This window comes from Scomber scombrus, chromosome 8 (genome assembly GCF_963691925.1).
Source record: "Scomber scombrus chromosome 8, fScoSco1.1, whole genome shotgun sequence".
NCBI lineage: Eukaryota > Metazoa > Chordata > Actinopteri > Scombriformes > Scombridae > Scomber > Scomber scombrus.
In genome coordinates, this window is record NC_084977.1 from 4,331,100 (window position 1) to 4,349,769 (window position 18,670).

Here is an 18,670-nt window from a genome sequence, read left to right on the forward strand (position 1 = left end):
AAAACGGAGAGGTTTAGGGTTTTGAAAAGTCTGTTCTAAAAAAACAGTATAGAAAGTGTGTTTGTTTTTAAGGCATAGTGCAAGGAAATACACTTTTACCACAACACATCTTCTCATTTATCATCATTTATAGGACTTTGGGATTTGATGACGCAACAAAAATATAGAACACCGCCAACATTATCCTCCAAACAAGCATATTCAACAACCTTTATAAGCCCATCACAAGTCTTAGCATAGTGTATGAAAAGTAACTTTAGGGTTCAAACAACATGAGTCTTATTTCATAGTTCTGTCCATAAAATTCACTACTCACCAAGTGCTGCAATCTGAGTATGCAGTTACATCTCTCAGAGAGGTCAGTCAGGTGATCAGACAAGGCAAGACAACTATATTTGTGCAACACATTTCATATTCAAGGCTAACTGAAAGAGCCTTACATAATGAATATAAGCATTACAAAACCCGAAAAATGCAAATGAACAGAAGAGAAACAATTTTAGAAGCAAATTTACAGTAGTACACAAATGTTATAATACAGGGCAGATAAAGATGCAAGGACAAGATGGTTAAAGAGGAGTTCTTAAGGTTCAGCAAAGGGCAGTGCAGAACACAGTAGGGTTAAGACATGTTTAAATAAATTCTCCATGTTAACCAAACTTATTTTAATTAAAAATGAAAGCAAACTGTACAATTATGGCTTGAACCGTCCATTGTAAACATACAGCATAGTTTAGAGACCCACATCCTCACGTACACACAGTTTTCCTGCACAGTGACTAATAATTAGGAACATATTTGGTGCACTACCTTTTACTTTTGTTTCCAAATGAAGTTATTAACATAATCTGTCTGTGTGATCATCTAACTGACCGTGGTTTTGTCCCTGTCTGACTTCATTATGATGATATTGCCTCATGTCGGTGAGCATGATGTTCTCATCACCGAAGTACTCAGATCTTTTACTTGTTCCAAATTACCAACGTACCAATACAGCAATGTAAAACTCCTCCATTACCTAACCCTAACCCTACTTAAGTACATACAGTGTTAAAATAAAAGCACTCATGTCATCCCCCTGTTTGATATTCAATGACATTATTGGATTATTAATACTGATGTATTATTGGGAGTCATGAGATGATAAGTGGGAGAGGAACAATGAAAAATCATTATTTGATTGAGCTGTAAGAAAACTCAAGGGGTACATCCCAACTCTCTTCGTTTCTTCCTTCTTGATCCTTGCTTCACCTGGAATTCGGTCCGGTTCTCCATAATGAAGAATGTCCCAAACTGCTTATTTCTGCTGTGAGGAGTAAGGAGGAAGTGAGGATAGTGAACAGCAGCCTTCACGAAAGTCTTTTACCGGCCTACAAGCCCCCCTAGCTATTGATTGGACGCTGTAGCTATAGACAGATTCTAGATTACACTCAAGTGTATCACTACCAAGTTTTATGTTTTATTTGTTTTCTGATTTAAAATTAAAAGTTAAAAAATAGTGTACATTTTAACAAAAGTACCATAAAAAACGCCCTTCATTCATTAGAAAATGTTAATATTTATTTTTTCCCCTCATTAACTTTAATTATGAATACAATTATAATCGGGGAGAGTCTGTATATTAGGAAGAATCACATTCGAAACAAATTTATATTTTTATTCATTTATTGTCATTTCCATCCAATCACATGTGAGACTGAAAATTCAGGTTTGATATGAGTTCCATAATTTCTTTTTTCCCTGCAACATTTAGCCTAATAAATATTTTATCATGTTCAAAAGATCTACTAATTATATACAGGGTTACTAAATAATGAATCTACAATCATGATATCAATACAGCAGATAATTAGTGAGCAATATAAACATGTTCTGAAGGTAGAAATGCTTCCTGTACCTCTGAGCAGTACACAGTATAAATACAGAATGCAGGTTTTTATTCATGTGCAGATGTTTGTCAAACAGGTAACAGGCTGCAGAGAGGAAACAGCTGCCGGCAGTGATAACCGTGCACCTTTATTAGTATTAGGAAGGTGCATATGTGTGCAGACACAAACTCCATCAAAAGTCTCTGCAACTGACAGCTGATCCAACTGTGATCAGCTGCTGCTGTCATCAGAATCGGGCGTTGCTTCACATGACATTGCTTCAGAGCAAAGGATGTCTCCTTTCTCGAAAAAACATATTTCCTCGTTTCTCCCTGCTTGCATTTTTTCCTTGCGTCTCTCCTTGCATCTTTAATGGAAAAGAAGAAAAAGACGAAAGTGAGAGAAATGTGGATACAATTCCGGCAAATGAGATGCACCCACAGACATCTGAACTGTGACCCTGACTGCTTTTTTAAGAAAACCACTGGTTTCATCTTTAACAATGTGTTGTATTTTAAAAGCTTGGTATATTATCCATTATGTCTTCATCTAAAAAGTAACTAAAGCTGTTAAATAAATGTAGTGGGGTAGAAAGTACAATATTTCACTCTGAAATGTAGTGGAGTGGAAATATAAAGTAGCATAAAAAGGAAATACTTGAGTAAATGTTCCGAGTAACTTTCCACCACTGACATGACGACTAAAATAAGATCCAAGTTGCTATAAATGTAAATGTTCCACCTCATCTTCATACATGCAATGTTTAATGAGGACATGAATTGGCTTGACATATTCACAGTCTACTCAAAAATGTAAGAGTCACTAAAGCGAGCCTCAGACAGACACTTATCAGTTTTCAATTGTTAAATGCTGGCTTTTAGTAGCGTTAAGTGGCTGGATTGAGATGATGTCATATCTGATTTTACACTGTCAAACAACTAGATTCTTCACTCATCCCCTAAACACTTTTTTTTTTAATGTCAGGCACACATAAAAGAGAAGTATTTAATAGTAAAAACAATTGCAAATCTGAAAGGTAGTGAGTCATTAGAAGCAGTTCCTAGAGAGCAGCAGGCAACACTGGAATAATTGGCAACTGGATGAAGCCACAAATTGCCTTTTGTTTGAACATTTCATTGAGCATACTCATTCTCAAAGTGCATGAGTTAAGAAATGTGAAAGATTTATTCAGTGAGTGATTCCTGCTTGAGAGGAAAATATCTGGAGAATATCTGATTGAGGTCATTAACTGACTTATTAACATGTTGTTGTTTCACTGAAATAAGTGTTTGGTCATTAGGTTAAAACATGAACTAATTTAAAATTATTATTTTAAATGCTTGTCTTTTTCATTAATCTCATATAACATGTATCTCACAGCTGTGTATAATTAAACACTGTGCAAGTCCTGCTTGATTGTTCATTGATAATTAATATAAGTCATATAATAATAAGAAATAATGTCTAAACCACAGGATGTACAGTAATTTTGTGTATGTATAACTCTAAAAACCAATAACTAAGATAGTTTATGAACCAGCTAACACTACGCAACTCGTTTCTAAGTTACGTTAATCCAATAGGATACTACAGTATTTTTCAATATTAATACATAATACCAGTTATCAGTCTTTGATTTCATTTAACAGGTATGCCAATTAAATGCTGTTACATTGCTGAAAAACTTTTTTTGCTGCAACTTGGTTTTGTGGAACACCAGCGTGAAGTTGCCCTATGGCAGGGGCCCTATCCAGATCAGTCAAACATGGCATGCTGATTCTTGGAGCAGACACCAACTGACCTGCTCACGGATGCCAGATTGGTACCTTATTGGCAGTGCCTGGGGTTACCAGAAGCTCAAAACAAGAGTCAATAGCAACAGTAAAATAAGCTGTTTGGCATTGGCAAAGAAGATTTTCCAAATTTTTCATGGGCGCAACCCACATACTCGGCTCTGTTGCTCATCCCACAAATACATTTTCCTTACAAATGTGGCACCATTTAAAAGGGAAATAGGCTTTCCAACTGTATAAGATTTATTCCCAAGAAGCATTGCTACAACAAAGAAATACTCTACCAAACACACATTATATATATATAATAAAATAAAATGAGATCAAGTTAAATAAAATGAAATAAAAAGATAGTAACAATAAACAAACTACATCACATAAAAGCTAGTCTGTAGAAATGAGTTTAAAGAAGTGATTTAAAAGATGTTATAATTATAAATAGCTGTATATTCATTGTTGCAAAATATATTGTGTTAGAACAACCAGTGTGCATATTCAGTTAATGAGGAGTCAGAAGTAAACTTTGTTTTATTTAAGGTGTTACAAGCAAAATACGGTTGGGGAACAACTGATTTCATCTACACTCTCATTGGTTGCTGTCATGAGCTGAAACCAATGGATGCCTAACAAAGCATCATGCATCATGGAGGTGAACCATTCACATAGTCTGTAGAAAGATGGAGAATGAGAAAAGTTAGAAAGTGAGTGAGAGAGGGTTACTTTGACAGAACTGCATGCTGTTGAAATGAATGAACTTCTGCTACTGACTTCTTCACCCTAAAGTGCCACCTCCTTTTTCTAAAGATGTAATGAGTACAAATACAGGACTAAAAAAGACTCACATGTGTAAGTGTAACATGAGTCAGCTTTCTGACAGCCTGGAAGATATGGCTGGAGGGAGTGAGGGGAGAGAGTTTAGGTTTCTGACAGCCTGGTGTATGAAACTGTTTCTGAGTCTTTCGGTGCGGCCACGGAGGCTCCTATACCTCCTTCCAAAGGGTAGGAGGGTGAACAGACTGTGTGCGGGGTGGCTGGTGTCGCACACAATAGAGGTAGCTTTACGGGTGAGGCGGGTGGCGTATGTGTCTTGTAAGGAGGGGAGTGGGGCACCAATGATCTTACCAGCTGTATTCACTATGCGTTGCAGTGCTTTCCTGCTGTATGCAGTGCAGCTACCGCCCAACACAGTGATGCAACTGGTCAGGATGCTATCAATGGTGCCCCGGTAGAATGAGTTCAGGATGGGTGTGGGAGCTTTCGCTCTCTTGAGCTTGCGCAGGAAGTAGAGGCACCGCTGGGCTTTCTTCGCCAGTGATGCAGAGTTGGTGGTCCAGGAAAGGTCCTCACTGATGTGCACCCCCAGGAATTTGGTGCTGCTCACTCGCTCCACAGCAGCACCTACGATGGTCAGTGGTGGGTGTTCGGTGTGGCCTTTCCGGAAGTCAAACACAATCTCCTTTGTTTTGCTGACATTCAGCAGGAGGTTGTTGTCACTGCACCACGTGGTCAGAAGGTTGACCTCCTTCCTGTAGTGGGTCTCGTCGTTCCTGGTGATGAGACCCACCAGAGTTGTGTCGTCTGCAAACTTCACCATGTGATTGGTGCTGTGGGTTGGTGTGCAGTCGTGAGTCAGCAGGGTGAAGAGCAGGGGACTGAGCACACAGCCTTGTGGGGCCCCTGTGCTGAGTGTGATACTGCTCGAGGTGTTGTTGCCGACTCATACTGCTTGTGGCCTCTCGCTGAGGAAGTCCAGAATCCAGTTGCAAAGGGAAGTGTTGAGCCCCAGCTGGTCTAGTTTACAGATGAGTTGTTGAGGGATTATTGTGTTGAAAGCTGAACTAAAGCCTATGAACAGCATTCTCACATATGAGTCTGCTTTTTCCAGGTGGGTGAGGGCTGGGTAAAGAGCAGAGCAGATTGCGTCCTCTGTGAAATGTTTGGCCCGGTATGCAAACTGAAAGGGCCCCAGGGTGGGGGGGATGGACTTAAGGCTAAGTTATGCTTCTGCGTCGTAGCTACGGCGCCGGCCCGACGCCGTCGTTGACCTTTTGAAGTTCTGCGTCGAAGGAAACACGTTGCTCTGCAATTCCCCGCCATGCCGCTAGGGGTAGTGTGTGGTTTCAGAGGAGTCATATCCGTATCCTTGTTTATCTTCCGCTCACAGTAGCATGGTTTTATTTTTTTTTTGTAGCATGTAGCATTGCGCTATGTGCACTATGTGCGCTATGTGCGCTAATAACAGAAAACACATACCTTTTGTTCATTATTAATAACAATGGCGGTGTTGCAGGAAGAAAGACCGGAAAAAGCAACTGCCGGTGGAACTGACGTTTTGAGCGGACCAATCACAGCCCTTGCGGTCCGCGTTGCCGTGACGCGTAGTTAGGATTTTTTGGGGGTGCACGTCAGGCTACGGCGTTGGGGTACGGTAGTTTTCTGAGGTCTTGTGTTTTTTTTTTCCTCGAACCGTGCAAAGAAGCGGTTGAGGTCATTGAGCAGAGAGATGTTGTCATCGCAGGTCTGTGATGCAGGCTTGTAGTCCGTTATGGTCTGGATGCCTTGCCACAGGCTGCGCGTGTCTCTGCTGTCCTTGAAGTGGCTGGTGATCTTTTTTGAGTAGTCCTGTTTTGCCTTCTTGATGCCATGGGACAGGTTGGCCCTCGCTGTCCTCAGGCCAATTTCATCCCCGGCCTTGAAGGCTTTGTCTCTGGCCTTCAGCTGCCGGTGGACAGCCCCTGTCAGCCATGGCTTCTTGTTAGCCCGGGTGGTGATGGTCTTTTTGTGGAACACGACAAACTATCGGACAAACACTTGTGTGGGTGTGTGTGTGTGTGTGTGTGCGTGCGTGTGTGTGTGTGTTGCAGGAGCTCTAGTCGCACTAACTACTTAAGTTAATGTAGTGTTGTACAAGTGGAGATATGCATGCATTTCTACATTTAAAAAGGGTTGAACTATATAATGTAGTCCTCATACAGGGATGATTATTTACTTAATTGTTACGCCTATTAAGGGGTTAAGCTGTTGCACAGCAATTGAGAATTGTTCCAAAAAAGAAAACACAACATATTTGACGAGTTAAAGAGAGGAAATGAAATGTTTAAATGAAGGTTGTAAATTTGAATGTATGGAGGCTATACTTGTCAAATGGGAGGTAGAAAAGGTCATGTTAATCATTTAACATTGGTACAACTTTGAGTAGTGTGAATTCAGTACACCTAAAATGGCAATATTTAAAGTACTGCATTCATAAAGGATTGGCAGACAGGTTTAGTCAAGTTTTTTTTCAAGTCTTAAAACAACACTGAAGTGACCCCACTCTGTTCATTGAAGCAGTTTTTTAATTGCTGTAATCATAAAGGCCCCCAAAAACCAATCTATGGAAGTTATGACGGAGCTCCTGGTCATTAACTTTATGTTTACATCACTGATTATTTGTGAGTGGCCAGCACTAATTAAAGGACGGGTTCACAATTCAAGTATGTCTTAAAACACCGGTCGGGAGCCTAGATGAACACTGATTTTTTTTCATGCTGTAATCATTCCTCCTGTTTATACTGTCCATTAGATCTTTTTATAATGCACTTACTATGTAAGTTACCAAGGCTAAAATCCTCAAGCCTACTTCTGTGCAAAAATGTATTTCAAAGTTGATGTGAAGCTAATATGAAGCTTCAGCCGTCCAAATGTTTCAAATCTTCATCTTTTATGTTTCAACATTACAGTGTTTTTAGTGCCAAAGTTCCTCTTTTTGTTACTATACTTCCACCACAGCTAAACAGGGAAACACTAAGAGGGAATCTGATGCTAAATGTAAATTATATAAGCTTCACATCAGCTTTTAAATGACTGTGTGGACACACTGTGGATTTTGTCCTCCATTACTTCCATTGAAAGCACATTTGAAGGGGAACTTTAATAGTCAGTATGAACAGGAGGAATGATTACAGAGAGGAAAACCTCTTTCACTGTTCATATGGACACCCGATTGCTGGTTTAAGACATAATTGAAAGATTGTGAATGTGTCATTTAAGTTTTTCTACTAATGTACTACAGGATGGGACTTTACTAAATAGGAGCTCCCCAAGTTTTGAGAATGCAACTTAACTAAGAACTTGACACACAAGCTCTATAATAGATTTATGAATAGCTATTGCAACGAAGGACTGTGCTTCCCTATTGAAAATAACTTAATGAGCTTTACAAATGTCAGATACTCTTACATAGATGAAGAAATAGAAATAGTTTTTGTTCTTGGCCATCACATGTATGAACTGATTATATTTCATATATACAACTGGGATATTATTGATTTAACTTGCGTGTGCCACAAAGCACCCGGTGATAATTAAGCCACATTCATTTATTTTCAAACCAAGTTTTGTTTGTGCAGTGATGCTGAATTCAATGTAAATGCAGAGGTTCATCTTGTCCACTGTGGCCTCTCTGCTCTGTGTGTGTGTGTGTGTGTGGCTGAGCCCTGCCTTTGGTCAAACAGACACACAGACCTTCTGCTCTTTATACAGAGACAGGGATGTAACCTAGTCCATACGCTATGTGTTCCTACCTCACATCCTGCACACTGTTATTGGCTGGGAGCTATACACCCATTGCCCAAAGGTTGATGCCTGGAAGTGTCCCAAATACAGCAAACATTAAAAAAAACAGGAGGAGAGCAGAGTCTCTGTAGATAAATACACAACTATACTCTTCTAGTGGTTCAGGAAACCTCAAGAGAGGTTAAAATAAGCTGTTTTATGCCTTTTTATATAATTCAATGCTTAAAACATTTTTGGAATAGATGAGAAATCAAGCAAAGCCACTCAGGCCCACCTTTTAATCACAATCCTTAAGCAATCTGACTGAAGAGCAAAAGTATCAATTACAAACCTTCAATGTGCTGCCAGGTGCATTCAAAGGTGAAACCTGGCAGCTTTGAAATAAAGTTATTACCGAGGCAGCCGCTTCAGCTGTTAAGAGTAAAAATTAATAATCGAGCCCGTCGCTACAGCAGAAGAAAAAGAAAAGAAGAAAAAGGAGGAAATTAGAGATGAAAGGCAGCCACAGGTTAGGCCACGGTGAGAAAAAAGAAAAACCTGTTTCATTTGGCAGGTCGTCTCATCTCCAACTTGAAAGCAGGCATCTTTTGTTCCCAAACCTACCCTCCACCTCACTCACACCTCCCCTCTACATTTTCTGTCTTTCTATAATTGTAATACTTATTTTATAATGGCCTTCCACCATTACAAGGATTAACAGGACAGAAGAAATAAATAAATAAATACAATATGTATAGCTCCACAGCGGTTTTCTTAAATAGCACATACATACATTTTAATCATTGGTTGTCAGAGCTAGCATCTTTCCTTTCATTTTTACCATTAAAACAAGAGGCCAAGAGAAGCAACCCTTTAAAGAACCAGAAACTGACTAACAGGATGGGGTTTTTTCCCTCCTCGTGTTCACATTTCTAATCTCTATATGTCATCGTACCTTTAGTTTCTGAACTTGTACCTCGTTTCTCTCCATGCATCTCCTTCAGAGTGCACCTTATTTTTTTAAAAAAGTACTTAGGGTATTTGCTGCACTTGAGTAATCAATAAATAACTACCCTTTCACTCTAGCACTCTTTTTATAACCAATGTAATTCCTGATGCAGTGGAGCAGTTACTGTTACAGAAAAGTATGACCTCTTGCTCAATTCAGGGAAAGCCTACACACATTTATAATTAATACAGATCCATTTTTACTTCTCTGGAGTCCAATAATTGCTATTTTTGTAAGTGGGCAAGGATTGTTGAAAGGATGAAAGAATCCAGGAACATTGGACATCAGCATTGTTACTCAAGGAAGAAAACTTTTTAACTTTGTTCCTGACTGACTCAACAACAATTGGATGGGGTTGTCATGGGATTTTGCACCACTGGGTACAATCCCCAGAGGGTGCTTTCCTGACTCTTCTATAGTGCCTAGTGGAATTCAAGTGAAATATCTCAACCACTGGATGTATATTTGTGGTTCCCAGAGGGTGACTTCTAATGACACTGGTGGCGACTTGGTACTTTTCTTGTAACAGCAATTCCTTTCAACAGAATGTGGTTCAGACGATGACCCCTAATGAGTTTTATGTTCCTATGTCTTTTCATTTTGCCCCACAAATGGGTCAATAGGTTGTGTTCACTATTTAATGGATTGCAAGGGACTTTAGTAGAGACATTCATAATGGATTCATACAGGATACATTTGAGTAACTCTGGTGATACTCTGAGTTTTCATTTACTTCTATCATCAGGTCTAAATTAGAATTTGTCCAGTTCTTTAGTTTCTGACCCAAAAACTGCAAAACCAAAATGTTCTCCTAAATATTACATTGAAGAACATGTTTTCAGGATGTTCCCACTGAACATACAAAGTGTCCACTGGCATATCTCACCTGTTATCTCTCATGGAAACTTAAGCATAATCAAAATGTTTATGGTCCCACCTCAACCACCCTCTATGGTATCTTGGTGGTAAAATGAATCATGACATTTAGCAAGTGTTTAAGTGTATGAATGTAGTTTCTAGAGGACAAGGTTGGCAAAACTAATGACATCTGACATAATTACCCTAGGGGTGGTGCCTGTGATTATCTTTTATTGGTGCTATGTAGTTGCTTGACTTTTCAGTGAGAATACTCCGAAATGTAGGGTTTCCCAATAATGTTCCAGTCGCCACAGTTTATTTCAACAGCAACACCCTGACACTAACACAAGTACACCTGCCCTCATTTCCAGTACCAGCTCTGTCTGTTATTCTGTGTTAAACCCAAAGTAAGATATTCAGCTCATGAGATATAGATTGGTAGGGTTCACAAGCTGACCTATGTCAACTCACCTCTGTATATAATATTTCACACTGTTATGCCACCTACAGGTCTTGCACACAAACGGCAAGCAGCAGACACATGTGTGCACATTTCAGCTTTAGATTGTGAGATCACAAACTCAAACTACCAGTTACCAAACCTCAAATAATTAATCATTGGTATTACATTCCATAGACCTAATGTTACATTAGTTACAAGTTCTAGAAGGAGTCAGAATTTGTGGCCCAACCACCAAATGTATCGAAGTCATAATAAGCAGCAGAGGGAAAAAAGCATGCACTTCTCACTAGACTTCTTCTTGTTGTGTTTGAGTGCAAAGGCATTAATGATTTGGTCCAGGGCCCTTGTTCTCAGTGTTTATAGCCAACAGTGCCAGGTAACTGATTTGAGAGTCCCCATTGCTGTTTCTCAAGTAGTTTTTCAAACAACTCAGACAAGAAAAACTGCGCTCACAGCCTACTGATGTGACGGGGAGTGTAGTGAGAGATATGCACGTCAGTTTGTACAAGTCTATAAATGTATCTTTGTACAGCCTCATGAGGGATAGGACTCCCTGAGTGCTGGTGATAGTATGTCCCTGTTCTTTTCTTTGAGCCTGGTAGAGCTCTGCAGACAAGTTTTCTTCACTGATTCCATAATGATGGTCCACCGGCAGTATGCATTGTTTGTCTCGAAAAGATGTTTGTTAGGTGGCTAAGGGCTGGCACACCTCTCAGTGCATCATTTGTCCCTGTTGAAAGGCGCCATTTCATCTCCTTTAACAACCTGTCTATAACAGGATAGAAAGAGTGTATTCTCACATCTTCCATGCTGTCTTCTAACTGGCCCCGCACAACAAAACCTTTCAGATGTTGAGCTGTTGTGGCCTGCCTTCTGTCACATGGTGAAATCTGTGTTACAATTCCTGTCTTCGCACACAGGCTTTCTGCTCGCTCTCGGGTTTCTTTCCATTTGTCTTCTGTGCACTCTTCTGAGATGGCAGTGATTACAGACGAGGCCGGATCATCTGCCGCTACAAGATTAAAACTGGGGGACTGTAGCTGTTCTGACATGAATTTGGTTGTTCTGAATACATCCTGGAAAAGAATGAAATGCAAAACAACCTTTTTGTTAATGATTGCATTGATAACTCATGCCTCTGTCCTCGGGTGCAGATTTGGCTGGGCAATGATGTCACACAGGGTGGTCGAGATTGCCAGGAGAGATTTCTTGACTGCCAATATTGCATTATACTGGCAAGCCCAGCTCTACAAGTTCCTTTTGTTTTTTTCATGAAAAGATTGTGCAGCACTGACCCAGAAAACAAACTTATAGTGTCTAAAAAAATCTGACATTATGCCGACTGTCCACTAACACAAAGTTGAGCTAATGTGAATTGCAATGTACATAAAAGGCCTGTGGCATCTCCTTCCTTAACTTTTCCTTCATTCCATTGTTATATCCCAATGCTCTGTTGTAGCATTGGGCCACAAATATGTAGGCCTGAATTACACTGAGTGTATGCTTGATGCTGCCTAGTAGTGAGTCAGCGTCTAACCCATCTGCAGGGGTGAAATACAAAATACAAATATGGAAATCTGCTCTTTTTTACTATCATCTTTGCTTTCATCCTCCAAAACAGCAAAATCATATTATATCAGCTATTACAGTAGATATCGGATTTTGAATGTCATGATGAATGTACAGTATTTGATGAATTGCCGGCTAACTTCTTGTCCACTGTTGCATCAAACATTCCTGTTACGTAGGAGCTTGCAAATGACCCTATTAGATGACTCCTCATCCTCACTGTGACCTCCCTTTGTGATGCCCTGGCAAGCTGTATAAAGTGGGCATTCCACCAAAGCCTTCATGTGCTTCCAGTTGTCTGTAGCCAATATCAAATGCCCCTTGTCTAGTATGTTTGCTATTTTGGGCTGTTCTTTTGTTTAAACTCACTCAAATGTTGTGTCTACACCATCATTAGACTTATTAACATCATCTGTATTAACCCCATAAAGTTCACAATAACTATTGTTTCTAGTTTTTGACTTGTGAATGTCTGTGACCCATTATGATACACCCATTTCACTTATACTAAGTGCTAATCAATAACTGTGCTCCAACAGGAAGTGGAAGTCAGGTCAAAAGTTTAATTCGTGCCATGCCCATTGGCCACAGCTTTTTGTTTTTTTTAAGCCTACAAATAATTTGTTTTATTAATGTATTCATTCACTTTTTAAATGATAAATTATAGTATTCACACATTGAGTGTTACATTTTTTTTTTAATAAACCACAGAAATGTCTTATGTGTGCTTGCTGGTTGTTATGGCTATCCTAAGAGTAGCTACAGCACCCCCAAGCCAAACTATTGGTGGCTGGAGCACAATAAGATAAGATAAGATAAACTTTATTTGTCCCCTAAGGGAAATTTGTTATGGGCACATATTGCTACAGTACATGGTGGCATAGCAATATACACAATTATAATTACACATATACATACTGGTAGACAACACAAGACAGAATTTCATCAGTTACATGTAGCCAGTCGTATGATTGTAAGACTTCTGGACAAAGTATATTGACAGTGAGACTAGTACAGTACAGTACAGTACAGTACAACTACGTGATAATAAAGATACTATCTCAACGCAGTGTAATATAAAAATAAAACCCTTTTATTTTTTCATTTCCTGATGACTTTTACTTTAATAGTTTTTTTCTGTCACTTATCACAACAAAAATGGCGAAAAAGATGTGACCTATGAACCCTGGATGATATGCGCACGCGTCAGCATTATAAATCTCATTGTAGAGCAGCGTTTTCCAGTACACGCTCTGCATCGTCTACAGATTTTTTTCTTCTTCACTGTCTAATGAAAGAAAGCTGGAAGCAAAAACAAAACACAAGTGGACCTGGAAAAAGAAGGTAAGCTACATTTTTACTTGTAATTTGAGTGAATTGTTTAACATTTAGAGGGCAAGTGTTCATGTTGGTCTGATTCCCTCAGCAAAAACATGTCCGCATGTTAGCGCGTTAGCATCAAACCACCTCATGACTATGAACTTGTTAGCATTAGCAACATTAGCTATAGTAGCCTAGTGTGGTTATAGGGGGATAATTAACTTAATCATTTGAAACCCGCTGGGAATCCAGCGACCTCGGCCGAAATATGTAAAATTAACCTATTTGAGACGGTGTGTAGAGGGCTCAGTTTTAAAGCTAATGTTATAGCTACAAATTGGCCTCTTAAAATGAGCAGAGGACGCCAGCTAACTGTGTCTACAGCTAAGGCGGTTTGAAGCTGTAGATACAACTCTGGTTTTATTTTAAACTAGGCGACCTAAGGTAACATTGGTACCAAGCAGGCCATCCTAGGATATGGGCAAGGGGGTAAAATAATGCTCTAAAATTAGGTTACTTTTTTCTGTGGGGAAAAACGGACATGGCCATTTTTAAAGGAGTCCCTCAGTATAACTGTATGGAAATAGATGCTATGGGTATCTGGCTGCAGGTCTCCCCTTTGCAGACATGCCCACTTTATGTTAAAGTCATGCAATTTGGGGTAGAAATCATGTCTTTTGCATGCAGTTGTAACAGGCTTGTTGTAGATTAATGAAGTTCATCAAAATGTATTTTTATATTCCTTCAGTATTTATTTATTTTTGCAAGCAATGTATTTTGTTGTTTTCCATTCTCATTATTTTATTGTTAAACAAGTTAATATTGTTTGTGTTTAACAATGCAAGGCTCCTTTTATTTGTTGTAATTAATTAAGGCAACATCGTCAATTTCTCCCTGTTGCCGTTGACGACCACATATGTGGTAGCCTATGTACTGTAACAGCTCCGTGATTTAATCAGATATTAATCTATGAAACTTCCGTTGTATAAGTTTAATTTCATGTTATGTTATTTGAGTTGTCCTGTCACATTTTGACTATCACTGTGTCACCGTTTTATTGTTTATTATTTCTCTTTTCTTTCTTTGAGTTGAAGCTGCGCTAGCTTGCTGAGTCTGTTATTCATGTCCACCGTTGAGCCTCTAGCAGTACTGTTTGAGATGTAAAATGTAACTCACGTAATATGGCGACTGTTACAGTGTGTTTATTTTATTCATTTTTAATGTGTAGGGTAAGGAGCTGTACAGAAGATTATCACCACCCGCCACATTATTGTGTTTTTTATTATTCAACAGATGTGCTGTGCTGCTAAATAAACCTGCTGTGAACCCAAGGAAAAGTCCTGAGTGGTCTCTTCAGTCTGCTGAGTTTGAGACGAATAGACGAGGTAACACAGTACAATTGTTATTTTCACCGTTCCTTAAATGAGGCATTTGACTATTTTTGCATACTGTGTGCCAAACAGTTTGTGTGTTGCATACATTGGGTATGAACAGAACACTGTGACTATTGTGGATCCAGAGAACATCATATTATTGATCTATGGTGATCTTAGCTCTCAGTAGTAGTCATTTATAGAAAGAAATATTTTCAGTAAGCCCGGGAGTGTATGTGTTTCTTGGTGAAGTGACAGTAGTAGTCTCAGTAGTAGGGTTACTGTGCAACACATGATATCAATGTAGGATTTGCTGCAAGAACTTAAAGAAATATAATGTAAAGTTGAAGTTTACTAAGAACCACATTTAAAAAAAAATTAAAAAAAAGTTTTTGTTCTTTCATGTATTTCACATCACGCAGCAGGAACATTTCAAAAAGAGATGGCAAAAAGACTGTGCTACCCACTGAAGATGATATGAGGCAGACCCTGGCTCACCCAAGGATGACCAAAATGGTAATTCAGTTTTTAATTTTTAAAACCAGTGTTTCCACTAGTTTGACTGTTTTGGGGTGGTGGTGGGTGGTTAGTGCTTTCACTGTCAACTTCTCTTTTCCCTGTGTTTCAGTTTGTGGTTTAGAAAATGACTTCTCCTCTACCTTATGAATGATAATTCCTCTCTAGCAACAGGGTTTCAGTCTTTGACCTATCTTGGCTGCCAGTGCTCTGACTTAGAGCCATCAGCAGCTAGCATTCTAGCTTGCCACTGTGGAGAGATTCAGGTTGGGTGGGTTTAAAAACAGATATTTAGGCCCAACTTTCATGGATTTTATCATCCCTTCACCACATACTTCTTTCCTCATATAATTCACCTGAGCAACATGTAGCTCTACTCAATACAAACACAAATGCAAGTAATGAGGACAGCAACCAAGCTATTTTAATTGTGGAACATAAAACTGAAATTACAAATAATATGATTAATCTTCTGTGTTACAGGGGGTGAACAACTTGGCTGGTGTTCCAAGTCCAACAGACATATCTGGGTCTAATCTGGATCTAAGTAAGTACATTGCTTATTTTGTTGATACATGTTTATTTTTCATGTGTGTATTCACCCCACAGGACTTTATCATGTTTTTAAAAAAAAAAATGCTATATCATTAATTTTTCCCCCTTACACACAAATATTCAGACCTGGGTCAGCAGGTGGTACATCTGGTATGATCCTATGAATCTGTGTTTCATTCATTCTTTTCATATTCAATAGTGAGTCCAAAATTTGAAAATTACAAAAAAAATTGTATTTCCTTATTCATTTCTGAATCCAACACACTTACATAAAAAGAAAACAAATAATGACTTAGTCATACCTTAAAAACTTATAACTTCAAAAATGTACAACATGAAAAATACCACATGAAGGTAAAATAAGTGCAATGCAAAGAGTGGACATGGACTGTCCTCTCCATAACAATTTAGTAATTAGTTTATATTTGATAGTTTGCTATTATGGTATGTTAAGGGAATTTATTTGTAATCTGGGCTTTCTGTCAGTCTTGCAGCTTACATCATGCACTATGGCACACAGGATGGATGGACATCAGTTGAGAAGACAATTGTTGAGGTGACCATGGTAAATAAGTCCTCATACACAAATACTGCTTAAAAACTAGAGTAATGAAATGCTCTGCATTGTTGTGCAACTGTGTGGAACAGTGTTAGACACTTTGTTAAGAAGTTTCACTGAGAAGAGACACATTTATAGACTGTCTTTACCCTACTAGCTGAAATAGTCAGTTGTTACAGGTTGGTTAAGGCAATCTGCATTTTTTTCTGAAGAGATCAGTATTGTCATAAATGTTAAGTGTTATCATGATTCTGTTCAAACTGTGCTTTATAAAGTGCTGCTCTGATTATTTTAATAAAGGCCTTTTTTCAACATTTTTAAAAGTGTCGATATATATGCTCCATAACAGCTCTAGTATTGTTCATTTTTGTTTTCAAAGGAGGTCTCAAATAAAGCTCTGTCATGACTCAAGTAAGGTTCCTGTTGCTAGCAGTCATGTCTCACCTATTGTGCCTACTGAATTTTAGGAGAAATAAACAAGAAATCTCAGTTTTGTCTCCCTCGTGCTGATAAGGAGCAAGCTTTGATCAGCAAAATACTCCTCTGGGTGGGTTTGTTATTGTGGTTTAAATAGCTCCAGTATTGCTCATTTTTGTTTTCAAAGGAGGTCTCAAATAAAGCTCCATCATATCTCAAGTAAGGTTCCTGTTGCTAGCAGTCATGTCTCACCTATTGCTCCTAGTGAATTTTAGGTGAAACAAACGAGAAATGTTTGAGACCAAAAAAGACTACAACGAGACTGAAATGAGAACTCTCATTGAGCTTTGAGCAGTAAAATGTTCCTCTGGGGAGCTGCTCCACATCAACCAAGCTGTTTTAATTGCCTAAACTTAACCAAACCTTGATTTAATGGTGGTAGATCATGGAAAGTCACTAATAATTTATGATCATTTGAATTTAGACAATTGTTGCAATCTTGCTGATAGGACTGAGAATCACAAAGCTACCTTATGTGTTGTTTTGAGAAATGAAATGACCTACTTTAATAATTTGAGGGGTTTTTGAAGGAAAAGAGGATTCAACTTCTAATTCTGGGAGTGGAACAGAAAGGAAACATGATAAGTAGCATAATATTAAAAATAGAAGCATAAAAGCTACCTCTGAAATGAGTGAAGAATAACACAGGCTACCTGTTTCTTATTTTGGAGTTACAAGCTCCACACTCTGTGAAGCCACTTCACAGTTAGCTCTGAGCTCGCCTCACTTCCTTTTCATTAGGCCCTATCTCTCCCTCCCTTCCTGTCATGCATTTTTCTCTCTCTTCCATCTTTCAGTCTGTATATAGGCCTATATGAGTTGCTCTCACACACACTGACAGAAAAGCACATCCACCCACTTTGTCCATCTGCAGGATGTTGAGGATTCACTGGCATCTCTCTCTCTCTCTCTCTCTCAGCCTTTATCTATGCTATTTTCAGAGGGAGAGCAGTAAGTGAAGTATTGTGAGAGGTGATACAAAAGCTTCCTTCTCAAGGGACGCCAGAGAAGGGAGAAGCAGAGGAGAGTTTGTAAAATATGCCGCTGACTATTCATCTCCCCCTCTTTCCTGCTGTCTCTCTCTCTGACTCTTTCCAGGCTCCTGGAGAGGCCACTCCAGGTGCTTGGACAAAAAGAATTTTCTGTATTAAATAATGCAAGTACCCCCACAATTCAACCAACACTCCTTTCTTTCTCTTTTTTCTTTTTTTTTCTCCTCAGGCCATTTGAAACACCAGGTCCACTCCAGCACATCAGCCGTGAGTAACCAATATGACACACAAAGACATTTCTCTTCACCTACTGTTTATTACAACGCTGAAATAACACAATAGAAATCCAACCGACAGAGGCTGGATCGACTGAATGTGTTTGTTCTGAGTGTCTTTGTGCTACGACGGTACATTCCTGGCCGGTTTAACCTGACACGCCAGATGGTTTGTTACACAGAAGCATCTGAGAAGTCGTCCTTGGAAATTGTTTGGAATAGGGCAGGCACTTTGAAAAAATATTTACGGGTGATTGGATGGACCATCTGTCCATCACCATCTATCATTGTCTTTACCTCTCGAGGCAGCTGAATTCTAGAGATCATTTACTACACAGCAAGGTCCAAACAACTGCTGAATCCTGCAAGCATTGTTAAACATCTATCTATCTATCTATCCATCTATCTATCTATCTATATCGACTTATCGTATGATACATGGATCATTTTTTTGACCTCAGTATTGCCATACTTCACATTAGCAGCTAAGAGGCTATTCAACTCACA